Source organism: Schistocerca piceifrons, chromosome 5 (assembly GCF_021461385.2).
Source record: "Schistocerca piceifrons isolate TAMUIC-IGC-003096 chromosome 5, iqSchPice1.1, whole genome shotgun sequence".
In the NCBI taxonomy this organism is placed as follows: Eukaryota; Metazoa; Arthropoda; class Insecta; order Orthoptera; family Acrididae; genus Schistocerca; species Schistocerca piceifrons.
This window is the reverse complement of record NC_060142.1, coordinates 41511462-41517624: the sequence shown is the minus strand read 5'-3', so window position 1 is coordinate 41517624 and position 6163 is coordinate 41511462.

The window sequence follows — 6163 nt, the reverse complement described above, 5'->3', positions numbered from 1 at the left end:
CACCACGAAGATGACTTGCTACAGACGAAATTTAATCGACAGGAAGAAGATGCTGTGATATGCAAATTATTGGCTTTTCAAAGCATTCACACAAGGTTGGCGCCGGTGGCGACACCTACAACGTGCTGACATGAGGAAAGTTTCCAACCGATTTTTCATAAACAAACAGCAGTTGACTGGCGTCGCCTGGTGAAACATTGTTGTGATGCCTCGTGTAAGGAGGAGAAATGCGTACCATCGCGTTTCCGACTTAGATAAAGGTCAGATTGTAGCCTATCGCGATTGCGGTTTATCGTATCGCGACATTGATGGTCGCGTTGGTCGAGATCCAATGACTGTTAGCAGAATATGGAATCGGTGGGTTCAGGAGGGTAGTACGGAACGCTGTGCTGGATCACAACGGCCTCGTATCACTAGCAGTCGAGATGACAGGCATCTATCTTATCCGCTTGGTTGTAACGGATCGTGCAGCCACGTCTCGATCCCAGAGTCAACAGATGGGGATGTTTGCAAGACAACAACCATCTGCACGAACAGTTCGACGACGTTTGCAGCAGCATGGACTATCAGCTCGGAGACCACGGCTGCACTTACCCTTGACGTTGCATCACAGACAGGAGCTCCTGCGATGGTGTACTCAACAACGAACTTGGGTGCACGAATGGCAAAACGTCATTTTTTCGGATGAATCCAGGTTCTGTTTACAACATCATGATGGTCGCATCCGTGTTTGGCGACATCGCGGTGAACGCACGTTGGAAGCGTGTATTCGTCATCGCCGTACTAGCGTATCACCCAGCGTGATGGTGTGGGGTGCCATTGGGTACACGTCTCGGTCACCTCTTGTTCGCATTGACGGCACTTTGAACAGTGGACGTTATATTTCCGATGTGTTACGACCCGTGGCTCTACCCTTCATTCTATCTCTGCGAAACCCTACATTTCAGCAGGATAATGCACGACCGCATGTTGCAGGTCCTGTACGGGCCTTCCTGGACACAGAAAATATTCGACTGCTGCCCTGGCCAGCACATTCTCCAGATCTCTCACCAACTGAAAAGGTCTGGTCAATGGTGGCTGAGCAACTGGCTCGTCACAATATGCCAGTCACTGCTCTTGATGAACTGTGGTATCATGTTGAAGCTGCATGGGCAGCTGTACCTGTACACGCCATCCAAGCTCTTTTTGACTCAATGCGCAGGCGTATCAAGGTCATTATTACGACCAGAGGTGGTTTTTTTAGGTTCTGATTTCTCAGGATCTATGCACCCAAATTGCGTGAAAATGTAATCACTTGTCAGTTCTAGTATAATATATTTGTCCAATGAATACCCGTTTATCACCTGCATTTCTTTTTGGTGTAACAATTTTAATGGCCAGTAGTGTAGTAAGATACAACAAACCACTACTGAAGTGCAAGGTGAGCAAAGCATTTGATTACAGGCAATAAAGATGACTTAGGACGAAGACAAAAACACACTCAGAAGAGTTGTCTCAGTGCGAGAGCAGTGACAGACGGTGTAGTCATCAAATAGATAACACGGAAAAGAAATGGAGTGCGGTCAAGGAACAAATAAATAATGGTACAGCCCATGTAGTTAGGACTAGTAATCCCTGTCACATCCTATTATCTGCTGAAAACATGTATAGTGACGAAGTATGTGACAGAAAGCGCGCCCGGCTAGCCGCGCAGTCTAACGTGCTGCTTCCCGAGGAGGAAGGCGTGCCGACCCCAGCACGAATCCGCCCGGCGGAATAGTGTCGAGATCCGGCGTGGACGGTTTTCAATGCTGTTTTCCATCTACCTCGGCGAATTCGGGCTGGTTCCCCTTATTCACCCTCAATTACACGATGTCGGCGATTGCTGCGCAAACACTGTCTCCACGTACACATACATCATAATCACTCTACCACGCAAGTCGGCCGCGGTGGCGGGGCGGTTCTAGGCGCTTCAGTCTGGAACCGTGCGACCGCTACGGTCGCAGGTGGGAATCCTGCGTCGGGCATGGATGTGTGTGATGTCCTTAGGTTAGTTAGGTTTAAGTAGTTCTAAGTTCTAGGGGACTGCTGACCATAGATGTTAAGCCCCATAGTGATCAGACCCAGTACGTTCAGATCATAACTGAACTACTATGAAATAAGAGCAAGCGGCTATTATCTAATTTCGTGGAGTAAGTAACATTCTATTTCTATACCTGGAGACTTTAGTTCTATTTTCCAGTGAATATTATCATTATTATTATTATTATCATTAAGTAACTATGGTACACTAGAAACTAGTTTCTGTACGTCAGCGGAAATGCGCTGGTTATTGTGAGTGATGAAAAGTGTTATGATCACTGTGATATTAGGTTAGGTTTATTGAAGGGAATCGGGATCGATTGGCACTACCGTCGTAAGTAGTTAAATACAGTTTGGTCGAGTTGATGGAATCTTGCGGAGACGAATGAATCAGCCTTCGCTCGGGTATGAAATTTCAATCATGGATAAGTAACAGGTGCACAAAATGTTTACGTGGTCAAACAAGTACTGTCTCGTGTAGAAGCAGGTAATTTGTTCACATGAGCTAAAAGGAAAAATATTAACATAGCCGGAGAACTGGATAGATAAGTAATGTTATGGCAAACACTCATGAAAGCTTAACTGCGTTGAATATCCAAGTAAGCATGTGTACTTCGGCCTGAAGTATTGAGTGTAAAACTTCCTGTTCATCATAGATGTAGTATGCAAGCATTATTCTCATATGACATACCACCGAGTAGCAAAGTTCAGCTAGTATTTCTAGTGGAAGTAATGTAACTGATGAACTACAAACTGGGAAATCATTTCGGAATTTCTGTTTTGGTATAGCGGTGACCACCTCATGTGATGTGATGTAAAATATTGAGATATTGAGAAAAAGCAATGAATAACGTTATGTCTTATTATTTACTTTGTGCTACCATGAGTTGGCTATTTTGCCAATACGTATATATATAAAGCGAACAGTACTGTAATCACTGGGAGGAGACAGTAAGAAGGTAGCAGAAAACTGAAATGGAGCAACGTTTACACTGAATGATCTAGCATCTAATCTTGAAAGTAATAGTTAAAAAAATTTGTTTCATCACTGTTAAATAATGAATGACAATATCATCTTTGATATGCTGGAATCTTTGGAACTTATGTGATGTACCAATTCCCAATGAATCTGATCCAGAAACTTAGAAAAGAAAGTGCAAAATTAGAGAAATACGTGATACATTTCGCTTATCAGAAATTTGCAAATATGTGTAGAGATACTTTTGTAGGTAGTAAGTGAGCAATAACTGAATTACTATTTTCTGTCTTAGTGAAGATAAAAAGTGTTGCAGCTTTGATACACTTGGTGGTAACTGCCTATTACGATAATTTTTGTTAATGTTTTCCATTTATTTTTTATCAATGGATAACCAAATAAGAGTATGCTCATAACTATTGGTGAAAGTAGGCAGTGGTGTAAAATAACTATATTGCCTATTGGAATTGCCAGTTGGCACTGAAAGTACGTTTTACTTACCAGCGCTGTAGAGTTGGTACAGACAGCGACTGAAGCCGCAAAAGGTCTTCGCTTCTTCCTGTGAGTAACAGAAAATGTTGCAAAATAGCTAGTAGCATACACAGATGTTCGAAATGTTAAGCACATCAGCACTGAATGTGTACGAGCCGACCGGTGTGGCAGCGTGTAGGAACCTGACTGCGAGCCGTTCCGTGCGGTGGTTTAAATTTAATTATTACTGTCGGCATTCAGGCGAAAATGTTTGCATTCTTAACGGCCAATGAACACATATAAGGAGTTTAAAAACTGACAGAATCACATACCGAGATATTGTATATTGTACCTGTGACTGGTTGCCTATAAACTGGTCATTAATAAGTAAAGACGATTTGAAACTGTCTACGGGTTTCCCATGAATAAGATGTGCTAAAGATATAACTGTCATGGTCATGAAACGATATTCTGGCCTCTAGTTAAACTCACGAGATTTCCCAAAGAATTTTGATGTAAAATAATCTTGTGTCAATTAGAGAAAACAAATTACCTGTACCCTAAAGTGGAATTTTCCTTCTGTACACCCATGTATCTCGTGTGTGTTCACTATTCTAATTCGTATCTATGTATCCTTTCATGTAATCCGCCAAATTTGGACCACATCATAATCTACTAAAATCCTATCCTGAGTGACCTTGGGGCGTCGTGTCCCCTGATCCCAAAAACCTTTACTGGAGGGTCCGTGCTTCCGATGTTGGTTCTGGGTCGTCACGCAGCGGAGTCTGCAGTCTACCGACTCCTGTCCCTCGTCAGCAACACAATCAACACCAGTTCCTTCCAGTCAAAAAAAATGGCTCTGAGCACTATGGGACTCAACATCTTAGGTCATAAGTCCCCTAGAACTTAGAACTACTTAAACCTAACTAACCTAAGGACATCACACACACCCATGCCCGAAGCAGGATTCGAACCTATGACCGTAGCAGTCCCGCGGTTCCGGACTGCAGCGCCAGAACCGCTAGACCACCGCGGCCTGCCCTTCCAGTCGAAACTTCCATTACAACTGACGCAGTCAATACCTTCGCTGCGCAGTGCCGATGGAACTGTTACCGACGACTGCGCCGCTAAAGCGGAGTTATTGAACGCAGTTTTCCGAAATTCCTTCACCAGGGAAGACGAATGGAAGATTCCAGAATTTGAAACACGAACAGCTGATAGCATGAGTTTCTTAGAAGTAGATACCTTAGGGGTTGCGAAGCAACTCAAATCGCTTGATACGGGCAAGTCTTCAGGTCCAGATTGTATACCGATTAGGTTCCTTTCAGATTACGCTGATACAATACCTCCCTACTTAGCAATCATATACAACCGTTCGCTCACGGATAGATCTGTACCTACAGATTTGAAAATTGCGCAAGTCGCACCAGTGTTTAAGAAGGGTAGTAGAAGTAATCCATCGAACTACAGACCTATATCATTGACGTCGGTTTGCAGTAGAGTTTTGGAGCATATACTGTATTCAAACAATATGAATCACCTCGAAGGGAACGATCTATTGATACGTAATCAGCTTGGTTTCAGAAAACATCGTTCTTGTGCAATGCAGCTAAGTAATGGCCGCTATCGACAGGGGATCTCAGGTTGATTCCGTATTTCCGGATTTCCGGAAAGCTTTGGACACCGTTCCTCACAAGCGACTTCTAATGAAGCTGCGGGCCTGTGGGGTATCGTTTCAGTTGTGCGACTGGATTCGAGATGTCCTGTCAGGAAGGTCGCAGTTCGTAGTAATAGACGGCAAATCATCGAGTAAAACTGAAGTGATATCAGGTGTTCCCCAGGGAAGCGTCCTGGGACCTCCGCTGTGCCTGATCTATATAAATGACCTGGGTGACAATCTGATCAGTTCTCTTAGGTTGTTCGCAGATGATGCTGTAATTTACCGTCTAGTAAGATCATCCGAAGACCAGTATCAGTTGCAAAGCGATTTAGAAAAGATTGCTGTATGGTGCGGCAGGTGGCAGTTGACGCTAAATAACGAAAAGTGTGAGGTGATCCACATGAGTTCCAAAATAAATTCGTTGGAATTCGATTACTCGATAAATAGTACAATTCTCAAGGCTGTCAATTCAACTAAGTACCTGGGTGTTAAAATTACGAACAACTTCAGTTGGAAAGACCACATAGATAATATTGTGGGGAAGGCGAGCCAAAGGTTGCGTTTCATTGGCAGGACACTTAGAAGATGCAACAAGTCCACTAAACAGACAGCTTACACTACACTCGTTCGTCCTCTGTTAGAGTATTGCTGCGCGGTGTGGGATCCTTACCAGGTGGGATTGACGGAGGACATCGAAAGGGTGCAAAAAAGGGCAGCTCGTTTTGTATTATCACGTAATAGGGCAGAGAGTGTGGCAGATATGATACGTGAGTTGGGATGGAAGCCATTAAAGCAAAGATGTTTTTCGTCGTGGCGAGATCTATTTACGAAATTTCAGTCACCAACTTTCTCTTCCGAATGAGAAAATATGTTGTTGAACCCAACCTACATAAGTAGGAATGATCATCAAAATAAAATAAGAGTGTTTAGATGTTCGTTTTCCCCGCGCGCTGTTCGGGAGTGGAATGGTAGAGGCATAGTATGATTGTGGTTCG